The sequence below is a fragment of the Haemaphysalis longicornis genome, unplaced genomic scaffold (genome assembly GCF_048455015.1).
Source record: "Haemaphysalis longicornis isolate Haplotype H1 unplaced genomic scaffold, Haemaphysalis longicornis Haplotype H1 scaffold_2, whole genome shotgun sequence".
NCBI lineage: Eukaryota > Metazoa > Arthropoda > Arachnida > Ixodida > Ixodidae > Haemaphysalis > Haemaphysalis longicornis.
In genome coordinates, this window is record NW_027526295.1 from 98,596,557 (window position 1) to 98,613,015 (window position 16,459).

A 16,459-nucleotide genomic window follows, 5' to 3' on the forward strand; every position below is an offset into this window, starting at 1 on the left:
CCTTTCGACTTACTCTCCGCTGTTGACGGCGCGCGAGCCTTGCCTCCCATGATGCTGCGCTCCGCAGCGGTGACGTACTTCCGCTATTGCGCTGCTCAGACTGTCGTCTGCTATGGGCAAGCTTTGTTGACACCATGAATCCCGCACTCCGCCGCTCAAGGCTGGAAAAGCGAACGAAAAATCTGGCCGCATGTATGCGGCGGCCTCGCCTTGCCCTTTCGCGGTGTACGTTGCTGGCGGCACATGACTTTTTATCGGCGGCGAACTCGCAGCCGACGGAGAGGGTCGTGCGCTCTAAAGTCCCTCGATCGGCGTTTATCGAGGGACTTTAGTGCGCTCGTCCCCTTGATGCACCGCGCACTGTTTATCCAAAAAGTGCCGTATCAGATGTGGCCCCGCTGGTGCCGGGTCTTATTTTGCGGCGGTGGTAATTCCTGCCGGCGGCATGTGAAAAAGTCGTATTAAACTGATACAGAACCCGTGCACAAAACGCTTCAATCATGTGACCAGTTCAGCTTGGGGCGACGCGTGGTGGAGAGCGGCAACGTTGGCAAAACATTCTCCGCCGCGTCTCTGAGCTTTCTAGCGCTGGAGCGAGCGCCATTTCTTTGACAATCTCAAACATCGGTTGCCTTGGCAACAAGGCACAAACCGCTTAGAAGTCAGTTACGGTTCCGTGATCCCGGTTCAGCTCGGGGCCCCACCTCGCGACATGTGGGCACTGCAGGCGTATCATTCATTCCCATTGGGAAGTGCGAGATGCGTTTGGCATTACAGGAGGCGATGGTGTGTGTGTTGTGGACGCCTTTGTTTCGCGATGAAATGCGCCGCTGTGCTTCTGCGGGTGGATAGTGCTTCCCATGGTCTGGATTATCTTTCTCGAGCGACGTACGACTGAACCTCGCATGGGGTATGTGCAGTGTGCGTGGCTAAAAGCCATCGGCTTGTGCGCCAGAGTTAAGTGACTTGCTGTTCGTCCCCGCAAAGCGCGCGCGAGGTGAGTACCGAATTTACGACGGGCAGGAGGCAACCCATCTTCTGTCAATCGTGGTTCAGACTTTCAACGCATGTTATGACGTTGTGTTCGTTAGAAACGCATCTCTGGATTGTTTTTGAAGTTGAATAAAATGTATGCGTCAAACCCGGGCATTCGGCTCAGGGCGTTCTCTGCGATTGCACGAAAGAAGTGCCACGGGGCTTCAACGCTTTCTTTATGGAACGTACTCAGGTAACAAAATATCAATGTCGTGTTATGGCCGTGTTGCATTCAATACAAACGGTTAAGCGTTTGTTTTACACTTGTTTCGTTTGTCGTAAAATGCCCGAGCACTCCGGCACTCCGCTGACAGATAAGCCGGTGAGCCGACGCTAAGCAGACGACTCATCTCTTTGCCGGAAGTGCGTGAAAAAGCCGCCCAATAGCAGGGTGTCTAGCTCATGACGAACATCTGGGAATCGATGATGTAGACATGTGAAGATGGCGGCGTTCAAAAACACGAAGGAAAGGGTGAGAAAAAAACGACAAACTTTGCAACAAAAGTGTGAGCTTTCCGGTGCGCGCAAAAGAGTAATACTTGGCACAGAGGACGTTGACGACCCAATCTAACGGTTGCGCTAGTTCATTTAGTGGGCTCAAAATGCCTTTCAGGGCCCCTTTAAAGGTTTCGGTGGCACCTTCATGTGGAGTTGCGTATACTTGAAGGCTTACGATTCGCAAGGACATCATGATATAGGGACTACCGTTATATTGTCCTCGTATGAGAGGTGTGTGGGTGCTCTTTCCGCTGCCCATATCGCCAATACTCGCTAAGCAGCACTAATGTTCAGGTCACTTATCACGCACGAGTGATTCATCTTGTTATAACGGGGGAATTTCCGGTACATCAGTAGTTGTGCATAGCACAGGACAGCGTTTCTAGCTACAGACCCGTTGGTTTACTGGCTATGCATTCTTTGTGTTATTTAGTAGCTGGTGAAATTGGCGAATAACTGGCCGTAATGTGATATTAACGCGACTCCTAAATATTGGAGAAGGTGACAGAAACACGCTGGATTTAGTGGAAACCCCTTACCGCCTCTACTATTTCTAAAAAGAAAGAAAGAATGGAATGCACAAAGCCCACTGAACAAAGAGCTTGTCGAAGTAAATATAATTTTTCTTCTTAGCGCCGTAGTGTAATCGATCAGGAATGGCAATAAGTATTTTCTCGGAAATAAACGCACATGCCACTATCCGAATTCCCCATTATGTTGTTGTTACTAACATACAACTGCTTGACTGCGAGATCAGTTCGCGTATCACAAGGAATGGAAGCTCGTTAGCATTAGCTCTCTCCATTAGGAATTGCGCAAGTCAAGCCGAGAGGGAAGAGTTGGAAAACACGCGATGACTGTATATAGCACGCCGTCACTATGCTGACCGCATGCCAAGAGCATCGATGCACGCTATGAAAGGCGAAAAAAAAAAGATATTACTCTGCTGAATACGTAAAGCTCGGCGTGCACAAGCTAAGAGCGAAATAAGGAGCCCTCACGGTGTGGTCGGCTCATTACGAGATACAGACGTACAGACGGCGACAAATATAACGTACCAAGCGAGCGTTGCGCGAAAAATATTGGCGCGGCCATGGCCCAGCGGCTGATATCTATGCGCGCACGTGTGCCTTTCGGTAATGGAATGCATTCCAGTCTTTTTTAGGTTCGGAGTACCTTAGGACCCACAATGTGCGTCCGCGTCCATGCTCATAGCATTTACAATCCCAAAAAATCACACAGGCACCGGCAGGATTCGAGCCTGCGTCTGGTAGACCAGACAGAGTTAGTGTCAGTCGTCCTATCTATTGGGCTACGACCGTGAGTTAGTAAACGAGTGTCAAACGGGTTACTCCCTCGCCTGTAACAGTGCGGAGTACCGCTTATGATCTCCCAATTTCCGTCCGCGTCCATCCGTGCGCACACCACCATCAAGCGAAAATCAAGTGAAATTCGATTTGAGCCGTGAGTTGCAGTTTCATTTACGGTGTAATGAAGGTGCAACTCACGGCTTAAATCGAATGACAGTAGCGGCGCAACTACGATGTCATTTCGAATCCCCCTACTCCGCACCCTCGCCATCATCCATGGAGTAGAGATGCTGTCATTTTTTGTTGTTGATTTTTTCTAGGGGGGGGGGGGGGGGAGGTTGTTGGCGGCAAGGTTTTATTTCTCCGCACGTAGCGCCCGATGGCGCCTTGCGCGACGCGCCGACTAAGCGGCCCGATTTTTGTGTCAGCGGCAAGGATGAGCTCAAGCCATGTAATTGCCCCGTTCAGCTTCGAGATAAGATGTTCGTCAGGGTCTCTTCTGATCGGCATCTATTGAATGTAAAGAAAAGTGATGTTCGAGCAAGTCGACAATAAAGATTCCCGTATCACCAAACAATTTATGATCTTTCTGTGATGATCAGGAAGCTGATAGAAGGACCAGCAACGGTTAACTCTTAGATAAAGCTTTATCGTTCGCTTGCTGCAACACCAATATGCTTTAGATCCATTAAAATTAGAAGAAACGAGCTTCTAGCGAACATATCATCTTGAAGGTGAACACGATTCATTAGACTACTTCGGCACATGCGGGAGGCGATCGGCTGTTGCGGGCTGCTGCCAACAGTCGCTCCGCTAGTTCGCTGTGCTGCACAAGGCGCCGCTTCGTACCACATTAGGGAGAAACGAAACGCTGTGGCCAAAATCGAGAAAATTGATACATATACCAGAGTCCTTCAATGCTTTTCTGGTCACGAAACTTCTCCGTAACGCTATGGGAGAGCTTCATATGGGCACCAACGCTCCCGCGTGGTGGCGCTACGAGTCCGGTGAAGGCGGCTTTGACGGCGGCGGCCGCATCTGCAGTGCGTTGGAGCGCGAGCTTGCTGGTGTTTGTTGTGTGATATAGCTTTCTACACTCATCACGAAGGGCAAACTATGTGAACTACCATGCCTCTGACGTGCTGTGTACCTGGTTGCCGCTCTGGCTATCGGAGTACAACGGAAAAGGCTTCGCTGTTCTGCCTCCCAAGCGACCGCGAACAACGCGACAGGTGGAAGCGAGCCATTCCACGACTGGAGACGGACGCTTTCAGCTTCCAGTCGAAGGCCGTTCGTGTGTGCGAAACATTTCGACCCTACGGACATTATTCGAGCCGATGAGTTCAAAATAAGTGGGCAATCTGTGCTTCTGCAGCGCGAGAAGCTTGCAAGCTCCGTGTCGATGCCATACCCCGGATATTTGAAAACCTGCTGGCGTATTTTACGAAGCCCAGGCTACGGTCGCGCTCACAACGAGAAAATCCGTCTGCAAAATGTCGTCGCGTACAGGCGCTGAACAACGATGGTACTGCAGCTACTGTGATTTCGGATATCCAATCAGACATTTTGAATTAGGAAAGCGGAGCATGGCTATCTTTGCCTGCATATATATATATATTTTTAACTTGATCGCCGCGCTTGCCCAGGGGCTAAGGCGTTGTGCTGATAAGCCCAAGGACGCGGGTTCCCAGCCGCTTTTCAGATGGAGGCGAAAAGAGAAAACGCTTGTGTGTTCGAGATTTCGGTGCAAGTTTAAGATACCTCAGTGGTTAAAATTAATCCAGAGCGCTACACTACGGCGCGCGCCGCATTGCCGGTGTAGCGTCGGCACGTTAAACCTCATAATCAATCAATCAATCAATGTTTTTTAACTTGCCGTTTGGGTCTGAGGGGTGTGACAGGCACTGAGCGGGCGAGTTTTTATGTGTTGACACCCTATGCCTATGAGGACAGCCGAGAAAGTCGCTCAAGGCTGCAGCATTTACTCTTACCCTGGCCCCTCCGCGCGCCCATTATGCTGCTTCCATTTTGTGAGCGTTTTTTTTTCCCTGCTGTCCACGCTCACTTTCTGAATCTCGAATAATTTTTTACATTATTAGCGCGCAATAAAATAGCGCAAACACAGCGCTAACCCAACGTGCTGTATGTTTGCACACCTATTTGCTCAGCGCAGCATGTCGCCCAGGGCTGAATGCACATTTAATTCTGGCGCTAGTTAACTCAAATCGTGCAGGCGGCTGCAAAGGCTAGTCAAAAATTGAAAACGTCAGATGTCCGCCTTCTCAAAGCGAGAACGTAGCGGTGCCTGCCGCAACGAGCGAACACTGCAACATATACGCCTCAGTAACACCCGCGGTCTTGCCTCAATTTCACAGATGAGCTACGCGACAACAACTGACTCAAAAACATGCACACTTTGCTCGCGTTTTTACAGGTGGAAATGAAGAGCAGATTAAAGTCGGTGCGTTGCCGACGGAGAAACAGCCGGCCCGCAAGCGTCACCGCCCGCCGGCGAAGCCTTCACGTTAACAGGGGCGATCCTAGCGGCAGATTTTGTCCCTGAATGAAACTTCGGCCGGAGTTTCGTGACCAGAAAAGCATTGAAGGACTCTGCATATACTAACGAAAGACAGGCATGCGCAATCAGAAATCTCGACAGCAAGATCGTCTTGAAGGCGTTGCGCCAGCAGTTTTTTCGCACATCTGGCTTGGTCCGTTTTATTTTGTGGCCGCGTGTACAGTCGTCCACCGACTTCTGGAGCAACGTCTTACCCTCTTATCGTCTTCTCCTGCCTCGGGGTAAGGTAATTTAATCCAAACTGCTGCGTTTCACTGAAGTTTAATTGGGGAACTTACGTCACCAAAATCCGTTGGAACGGTTTTTCAGCACAATTTTTGAGATAATATTCTTCGCTAAAGCCAAATCTGATGTTGCAGCAAGGCGCGTGGACACCGTACATGCGCTGTTCCAAACAAAAACTGTAAACTGAAAGAATGTGAACACGACAAGTTAAGCCATTTCATAACTGAGAAGAAGTACTATAGGAAAGGATTACACGAAATTGGCTTACATGGATTCACCACGAAGATGGAATAGCGCGGCTGTCAGTCGCTGCAATCTTGGGACAATCCTTGAGGGCTTGAGAACGACATAGCATCCATATTCGCGTAAACTGCTTACCCCAAATATTTAAGCTGGATGTTACTTCACTCTCGATAGGATGTGCAAAAAAGATGAGAGAAGTGCTATAAGTTGAAAGGCATAGAAAATGCCAGCAGCAATCAACTATTAAATGGACGCTAAAGTTTCCTTGTCCAGTCTTATTTGCGATTACATTGCTCAGTATAACATATTCAATCGATTATTTTACTGTTTCGCAGAGAGAGAGAGAGAGAGAGAGAGAGAGAGAGAGAGAGAGAGAGAGAGAGAGAGAGAGAGAGAGCGAGGCACTTTAATGCGAACTGGTGATGTTAGCCCTTCTGGCGGCAGCTGGACTTAGTCTACCTGAAACGGGTGGAAGCCGAGAAAATATATATCCCTTTTGCGGTTACCGCGGTAACTACCGCAATGATGTAACATCGAGTTGCAAGGTGTTCAATGCTGCTTCAAGTATTGAATTTTTCATTTTCACCGGTTTTCTGTTTAACGCAGACTTTTTATTTGTTCACGCTCCCGCTGCAGGAGTTCAAAAGGCAAGCGAAGCCCCTAACTTAACCCTGCGAAATAGCCAGTGTGCCACTAATGCTCACGCCAGGAAATCGGCGGGGAGGATGGTGCAAGGGATGCGCAACTAAATATAAATTGGGGGTCGTGCACTGGATATCCCCGGAAAACGACGCAACGGATAATAAAGTGTCGAGAAGGTTCTAATAGCGATAGAGGGCGCCGCCACAGCTATTTCCAATGCTTGGAATACGCAAACATAAATTACTGAGCTTCCCCACAGGTCATCTAAGGCACACCACTGGAGGTAAGAGAGGGAAGGGAGGGCACTCCCACTAAAAACTGCTTTCCCAGTAGTTTTAACCCGCCACCGACAGACAACAAAGTAATGAGAGACCGTATGGCGGCTTCAAAGGGGATGCGTGGTGACAATAGGTCGATCACTGTTTTGTACAACAAGCATTCAAACAGTTTACATGGTTCTTTTCCTTTTGTTTAGTAACCGAATTTTTTTTTGAAAGTCTGGCTTGATATAAGACGGTTATTCCAGTCGAATCAGTAAAAAAATTAATAAGCTCACGAACCAAACCTATCATGTGGTTGCGGAACTTTCTAGAGAAGTTGTTTCGATTTCGTTGGGTCGATAAATTCACGAAACAAAAAGTCCGTGGACACTTAAGCACTTATTATCGGTTGTGAATTCCAAAACATGAAAGGCCAGTTGAACGCCTAAGACACCCTGCTTCTGCGTCGCGTTATCGAAGGATGTCGTAATCTTGCCGCTTGAGACGTTTTGTTTTGCGATACACCTTCACGATTTAGAATAGCTTCGATCTATCTCCTACGCGTTGCACCGCTGCCCGTTCCTGCCGTCATGTAATGGGAGAGTTCACGACGCACGGTGAATTGCGCTGCTTGTCTGTTAGCTCGCTTGGCTGCGTTTTTCCGCCCCCTCCATCTGCGGTGTACTAGCATGGGTGACCAGCTTTCACTGCTGCCGAATATAGGCTCGCGCTATGGAATTCCTCGAGCTCTGGAACGGCCCTTGCTATGAAACTTTCTCACTGTGCCCTCTCACCCTACCATAACTCCAGTTCACGGACTTTTCCTCCTAGGGAATGCGCGAGGGACATATATGCAGGGGCTGTTAAACAGCCTCCCTCTAAACAGACAGATATCCAAGCCACACGACAGATGAAAGCGGGAAAATATTGTACGTGCCGCAGCTGAACCCGTGCTATGAGGCGCATCAGAGGGAAAAAGACAACGGAATAATTTCGGCTTGCATTAAGTACCGCTTGCGTTGTGCGATAAGCGTGGCTACTGGTTTTTTTTGTTGTCGAAACCAAAAAACTTTACCCACTTGAAATTAACGGCTTTCGACAGAATCGAGCGGCCATTGACTACATAATTTCACTCGTATCATCTTTAAAAGAAGAACTAAATTCTGACCACATCCCAATTGCAGTGTTCTTAGGCATCAAGTCAGCATTTCACTGTTTACCATGATGCAATTCTAGCATCTCTTATTGCACTCGGCTCAGGAGGGAGATTATATGCATGGATTGCGAACTATCTTGAAGGACAGAAACTTTTCATGTGCACAGAAGAAGGCCTAACACCATGCTACGATGTAAGTAGAGGCGTCCCTCAAGGCGTAGTCTTAAGCCTGTTGCTGTTAAATCACGCTTACTCACCTAAAACACGTTCTCCCCAGGGGCGTCAAAGTCACACTCTGCACGGATGAGATCTTTGTTTGGAGTGCATTGAGATCGCGTCGGATCACACAGCAGAAGCTGCAGAATGCTCTTGCAAGAAAAGCGGCATACCTATCGTCGAGAGGACTCCACCTTTCCTCCGAAAACAGAGTCGAAATGGCGTTCACCCGCAAGAGCATGGACCGATATCCTCTAATCCTCAGTGTCCGGCTTCTGCATTCCGTGCGAACCCAAAGATACCTTGGTATTGTAACAGACAGGAACCCCTCCTGGTCCCCAGAAGTAAAAAGATTACGTATGCGAATTTCAACAGTATTCAAAATTATTCGAAATCTTTATGGCACTCACTGGGCCAGTGATTGTCGCTCTACGCTGCTCCTCTTCAACGCATATGTTGATGGTGCTTTGCGCTACAGCCTTCCCGCCCTGCAGCAAACTAGCAGAAAACAGCTGGAAGCGGCAAGGAACAACTGACTGAGGAAGTGCCTTGGCCTTCCTGCAGGCTCGTCATGTTGCGGGACTCTTGCAGAAGCTGGCTGCCTGCTCATGTATGTGTTACGGCTTCAAGAGACGCTACGAAAATATTTGAGGCTCAGGCTACATGCCACAACCCATTCCTTGGCTAGTAGTGCGGATAAAAACGCTTCCAGTTTTGGACAAGCAATAAAGGCAATTGATGCTTCCGTTCCAAATCAAGCACCACAGACCATGCAACTGGGTTTCCCGCCATGGACTTTGTCACCTTTTACCACAAAACATTCTACACCTGGAATTGACTAAAAAAAGCGCATATCCCGAAATGTCCTACTTCAGGTTACACTTGCCCATATTCACAAATTTTACTCAGCAGCGACCCATACTTTTACAGATGGATCGGCAACATCTGAGCGGAGTTCTTCAGGAGTTCTTATTCCGTCAGCTAACAAATCACTGTCATGCCGGCTCGAGCGAGCGACTTCGTTCCCACTAGCTGAACTTTTGGGATCAAAGAAGCCATCCGGTATATACTTCGTCAGCCACCAATACAATGGACCATTTTTACAGATTTGAAAGCCGCCCTACAAAGCCTGCGACGATCAAGCTGCTTCAGCAAACACGACTACATCGAGGGCGAAGTAAAGTACCTTCACCATCTCGCGTACGCTGCTGGCCATCGCGTAACCCTTCAGTGGCTCCCTGAACATTATGGTGTACTAGGAAATTAGCAAGCAGATGAGGCTGCACGCAGGGGCTCAACAAAGGAAAGATTATCTTTACAAAACATGATGCCCGACTTTGACCAAGGCACTAGCTCTAGCAGAAAGAAATTGCTAATGGTCCCTTCCGGAACATTATAATTTTCTATGCTCAATTGACCCACAGATAACACTGAGGCTGCCAGAACGACTACCTCGCCGGCGGGAAACGTTATTTCATAGACTGCGACTCAATGCGGCGTTCACAAATGCCTACCTACATCGCATAAGCCAAAGTCCAACGCCCCCGAAACCGTCGAGCATGTCCTCCTAGAGTGCTCCGCCTACATTGACGCCAGCAGCCGGTTACAGCAGAACATGACATGTCTTCACCCTGGACCATTGCACTGAGCCTGATACTTGGGCAATGGCATTCTGCGTCATCTCAACGGAAAGTCCTGGATGCATTATATTGGCGTTGCTGAGACTTTAGAGCCCCCCTTATGCGGACAGTCTTCGCGACATCCCATGTCCCCCTATATGACCCCATGTCTTTTTTTCCTCCTTTCCTCTACTACTCTCTTATTTAATAATCATCTATATTTTCCCCATTCCCCGTCCTGCAGAGTAGCATGTCGACGTACGCATGTTGGCAAACCTCTCCGCATTTCCTTCTTTAATAAAAAGCTTCTCCCTCTCTCTCTCCCCTCTCTCCCCCTCTCTCTCTCTCTCTCTCTCTCTCTCTCTCTCTCTCTCTCTCTCTCTCTCTCTCTCTCTCTCTCTCTCTCTCTCCCCGCTGAAAAAAGCGCTTTGTACAATTAAGCCGTATTATATTGCGCGGCGCACCCACCATTGCCCGCGGTCCCGGAGGAATCCAGAGCGCGATAACTACTACGTTGGTTGAAATCCTCTTCGGAGGACTTCAATCGGCCAGTATCGCCGAATGCCTCACTGACTGACACTCAGTTTTACAGAGCAAAAAATAACGCCAGCAGAAACCACGGAGCCTAACATCGCTCAACAAACGACAGGCGTGAGATATCCTGCAAGGAGCCGTGCAAGGATCGCACGCAAGAAGCTTACGCCATCTATCGGTGGGCGCGTTACGGTGCGTATGAATGGAGGCGCGTGCGGAACAAGCCACGCCTGAGAAATGGCGCGGATTTCAAACGCTCACCACGGAACTGTACTTGGCATTTTCCGTCTAAATACAAAAGTAATGGCGGCCTAAGCGCCATCCACTCTGTAAGGTGGAAAGTTGACCCCGAATTTCCGGGAAGGATAGAAAGGAGTCGGCCAAATAGTTCCTGCGAGCCGACTTACAGGAGAACGATGAATGCCACGCTTCCAGAGAAACGTCATTAAGCAGCGATTAAACGCCAAATATACGGTAAAAAACACACATCTCACGCTGCCAAGCTGCTGAAACGCACGTATTTGACGCACTGGCATGCCTGGGGAGACGTCGGTAGGCGCTGACGAGCTGGCGACGACGGAAAAGTTGACACACATCACCAGCTCGGCTGCTGATGCCAGCAACCGCGCACTTTATTCCCAGAGAAGAATCCTAGCGACGGCGGCGATGACTGAAGAAAGGCAGTCGAAGTCGTCGCCGAACAACACACGTATGAAGCGAGGACACCCCCACGTACAGATCGCACCACTCCTCGTTTCCCAGACTACGTCATTGGCGCCATCATGCGGCAGTACGTCGGTGGAGGACTCACACGACTCAACATTTTCAACGCCCCGTCGAAGCGCACACTGCTCGAATTCACAGGGCTCATAGAGAGCATCCCACCCGAGGCGTTGCGTCATGCAGTGAAGCCGGTCGTCAGGGCTCGGTCGGTTCAGGTATATTCCAAGAGAGGTTGGTAGCGCGGAAGCGTTGGAGGCGTACTCGCGGTCGCGGCCGGCGGTACACAGTGTGTGCGAAAAAGACATCCCGAGGTCGGAGCCCCGGACGTAGCAACGTCGGCGGCGACGTGGACCACGTCGGCGCCGGTCGCTCCGTCCGGCTCCGGCGCCCAGCGAGCAGTGCGATCTCCGACGGAGCAAATGCAGCGTTTATAGCATCTCCGCCGGCGCGTCACTTCTGTGCCCTTTTCCGCGGAAGGGGGGGGGGGGGGGTCGGCGCGCTTTGTCTCTTGGCGTATACACACACAAGAGGGGGGAGCGGCGCACAAAGAGAGATAGGAGCTGAAAAGAGTGGCCGAGAAAAGGACCCGGCGAGGAGGGAGTACCCCAACTGTATTATAAGAACTGAATGAACGCCGTCGACCACCGACTTCAATACACACACAGGCCGGCGCATTCACGCCGGAGAAGGGGGAAAGAAAGGTTCCCTCGGCGGCGGCGCGCGCCGTGCTCTCTCGTCGACAATGGGCCGGCGTCCCCAGCCGTCCTCCGAGCCTTTTCATGCGCCCGCACAAAACAACGCATTGAAATCCCCTCCGCGGCGCGCAAATGAAAAGGGGCCGAGGGGAGGGGGACCGCGAGAAGAGAGCCGCGGTAGAAAAGACTTCTTTCATAAAAGTTGGCTTCGGGATTTCCGGCCTGAAAGGAGCGAGACACTCATGCCACCGCCGCCGACGACGACGACGAGGAGGCTGCTGCTCCGCCGGCCCGGGCGGTCGGCGGCGTGTAGGCCCCCCTCCCTTCTTTTCATTCGAGTCGCCCAACAAAGGACGGCCACGTCTCGCCAGGGCCTCAGGAGGACGCGGCGGCGCGCAGGAGAGCCCGGGTCGGAACCCCGGTCTCTCCTCCGCCCTCCCGATCCTCGCTTTTATTTGCCCCCCTATGGCAGCGGCGACGGCTCTCCTATCTCTTTTGCAGCGAGCGGCCTTTTGTGGCCGCGCTCCCGGGAACCTTCGAAAAGTCCGCGCTGGCGCCCTTTCCTTCGCCCAGCGCCGCCGTTCGCGGTGAATCGCCAAAAGGAAGGCGCGCGGTGCGGCACTCTTGCAGGGCGCCCGAGTCCGCCGGCGTGGGTTCCGATGGAACGGGGCCCCGGCCATTGTAACGCGAGACGGTCGCGCAGACACGCCGAGGCGCTCTTGGCCTCGCATCCGTCGTAAGGCTGCGCCGGAAGAGAAGGAGCGAGACACTTTCGTCCGCTCCCTCCCCATCTCATCCGCCCCTTTCCGCAGTCGGAGCTCCGGAGAGTACATCCTGTGCTCCGGGTGCTCCCAGCTGATGGGCAGGGCGACTGCTGCTCCGAGTACTCTTTCTGCGTAAGTGCCGCCTGGAAAATTCTCTACGGCGCTCGTTTTTCCCTTTGCAAGAAAAAATGAGGCTTCTGGCCGCATCAGTTCGCTCAACGCTCCCAAATTTACCTTTGCGTCATATTTGCGCATTGTTGAAGGTACCTTGTTATTTACCCCGCATCTTTAACAAAGCGCTGGTCTAGCCACACACAAAAAAGAAAAGGCACTGAATATGTAATTCTCGCGTAAAAATTGAGAAGCCAATTCAGTCCGGGCAGCTCGGTGGCCAGCGAAGCTGTGTAAAGACACCTCAAACCCTCTCTTCTTTACTACTTCAGATAGAATAAAACAATTCCATCAACACCGGGGTTTTGTGTGGTGTTGAGACTGAAACGGACTCTTAATATTTAACGCCCACGTAATCCCGGACACCCAAAACCTGACATCGATACCTTCATGCGCATGCGCACTCCCTTTGTGAAGGGGGATCAACAGACTTCGTTGGAGGAGTTTGGATTCACCCAGGTCAGATTGAAAGAGTTTGGATTAGAAAAGGCTGGCATTCCGAGCATGCTGCGTGAGTCTTCATTACTTCTTGGTCAACACTCTACCACTCCATCTTGCATACGCGGATATGTGCCATGGAAGGTTTCTTCGTAAAGGAGGTGACTTCTATGTGGACGTCTTTCAACCAGACGACAAGGGGTTCACCCAGGTTATGCAGGAAGAATATTGACTAGAAGAAAGGAAGGAAGGAAGGAAGGAAGGAAGGAAGGACAGAAGAAATGCAGGAAAGTCAACCGGGCTGTGGCCTAGTTTGCTATCCTACACGGGAAAGGAATTCCAGCATGGTGCATGGAGTCTTCATTTTTTCTTGGCCGATTCTCCGCAATTGTATCTTGCATACGCTGAAACGAGTCAGGGGCTGTTTCTTCGTCGGTGACTTCATGGGGATGTCTCCAAACGAGAGGAGAGGGGTTTCACCCAGTTCGCGCTGGAAGTGTTTAACTGAAGGAGGATGGCATTGCCAGCATGATGTCTTCATAAATTCTTTGTCCAGTTGCATAGGTGGTTGCAAGCTAGAAACTGTTTTTTTCGTCGGTGATGACTTCCACGTGATTATCTCGAACTCAAACAAGAAGTTTGCCAGTTCCAGTCGGGAGAGTGTGGACTAGAGGAGCCCGTCATCCTTAGCATGGTGCCTGGAATCATGATTAATTCGTGATCAATCCTTCACAACTGTGTTTTGCATTGGCGGGTATGAAACGGGGCTGTTTTTATTGTCGGTGACTTCATGTGGATGTCTCCAAACCGGAGAAGTGGTTCGTTCAGTTAACGTTGGAAGAGTTTGGAATAGGGGAGGCTGGAATTCCTAGCAGGATGCGTGAAGGCTTCCAGAATGATGGATAAATAATTATTAGCCTTTAATCCCCAAGGCTAATCTCCAAAATATGTATGGCTTTATAAGGAAATATAGTACTCGCCGTTTTTGTTGACAGGTCTGACAGGCCAACCAATGACGTGAATGTTCACTGTTGTTATGTTCAGACTACCGACGCAATAGCCATATCGTGAGCTACGGACTTAAAAAACCGCGTTTGACGTAGTGTGGTTGGTTGAAACGTGCCATGACGTCATTATTTAAAGATACTATGACAGCTGCAGCAACAGTCTGAACCTGGCCTTATACACCCCTCGTGTGCAGCTTTCCCGCTCATGGCAATCCTTTCAACAGCGATTACTCTGAAGTTATTTAGCGTAATGTAAAGTTCTTTTGCGCTGCTAATATTAGGAGTAAAAACTTGCTTTGCGCACAGTCTCAAGTCTTGCACGCTCTGCGGCTAGGTTCCCGAGCCATGGAAACTATCCCATTGAAATGCATAGGGAGTAGGATTTGACAGCGAATTGCACATCAAGTATTCCGAATCCTGGAAAGTTCTTGTAGTGTTTTCATCTTCACGTTGACTTCTTGCTTTGTGCCAAATATCACGTTCCTCAAGTGGTTTTCCTAGGTTCCTGAGAGGTCGGAATTTTGAGCAAGAAAGCTGGGTATGTGGAAGAACAACGCTTCTAAACATTTTAAACAAAAAGGACAGAAAAAGAAAAGAAAACATAGGGACGCGCACTGTCCCAAAGCGCACATAAACCTGTAGCTATAGCGGCTACGTTATGGAATGGTGCAGCTTTGTGCCGTTTCCAGTACACCAGCAGTCAAATTTATCGCTGCGTCCCTTTGAGCTTCACTTTTTGTTCTTTTTTGTCAGGGGCCCTCAGCGATCTTAAAGACTTCTCTGAATGCATCAAAATGGAAAAGACGAAGTGCGTCCTTGATAAAAAAAGTTCCACAGGGACAAGCTTGCTTAATACATTCAGCCAAATCAGCGTTGTGTCAGCCTTTTGCGGCTCGATCATACGGCCATTGCCTCACACGGTAGAGGCCGGAGATGAATAGGCCCAAGGTTCAAGCCTTGGGCCTATTCTTCCCAGTAAGGCGGATCACAACGAAGCACAGTCGGCACGTCGCTTACGTGGCGATTGTATTTATTTCCACTTCACCCGAACGTTTGATAAGGTATGCCACAAACTATTTCTTTTCAAGCTCAATAGAATAAACATTGACAGATCGATATCTCTTAACATGGTTGAAGCAGTTTCGTTCTAACTATTTGCGCATTTGACATGCGAAAATTATGAATCATCACTCATATCTGCCCTTTCCTCTTCATAAGTTATATTATTTAGCTTCCAGAATGCGTTTCAGCTAATATCTAATTAATCGCTCTTGACTGTGCATTTTTTGCGTGAGAATAGACGTTAACGACACTGCCATATAGCTAAATAGTATAGACGCCATATCAGATTCGCGCAAGAAGGGGCATGTTGTAAATAAATGAGATGGGCGCAGGCAGAGGGCGATAGCTGGGGTGAGGAAGAAGACGAAGCTGTGCCCACTGCCTCGCTCAGAGTATGTTCCATCGCCTTACGAGAACGGGTGTCTGGGTCGGCCTTCCCTCTTGGATCCTCCACAGGGCATATATGGAGCCAAACAGTTCCAATTCTAAAACTTTGCATGTTTCACGGTCGGCATATTCTTCCCCTGCTTACTCGCGCAATATTGGCCCACTTGGAAGTGTTACATTATATCTGTACTTCGGTGTTTTTATAAATGGTCCTCTAATCTGGTGATTACTACACAGTTAGAATATAATCAACACAGCTAGTCGTTTGCTTAGCTCCGTATATTTTAACAGCGAAGCTGTTGTAGCTTTGTAGCTGGCCGTAATGTGTGGCGCGTCATGCGTTAAAAATACTAAGAAAATGCCAACCGCTTTGAGCGCGTGCCTCGCGGTGACCACCGATCGTCCCAAGCTAGGGTAATGGCTTCAGCAAAAAAGAAGAGACTGGCGAAAACGCCGAGGAGCGCCTCGCGTTGCCTAGCAACCAACACCACCAGAGCTGGCGTAACACCTGCTCCACGTAACCTCGACGCGACTGCAGGAACGCGGCACATGTAATGCTTGGCATGAGGAAGAGGACGATATCGATGCGTGTGACGATGACTACTACTAGCACAGTGCAAAACGACCACGAACCATGTTAATAAACGAATTCAAACTAGCACAAATGCGTGGTGATATGTCCGTCAGTGCTCACGTTTAGAAAGAAATCCCGCGTCTTCGCTATCGTTCAAGCCTTGCGCGACTTAGTCCAAGCTTCGGCAGTTTTTTTCTCTCTTCCACGCCGGTTTTGCTGAAAACACTCTTTTACAAATAACTGCGGTCCAAACTTGAGTACGCAGCCTTAGTTTAGGACCCAGGGTTGGAAACTCTCATTGAATCACTAAAACTAGTACAAA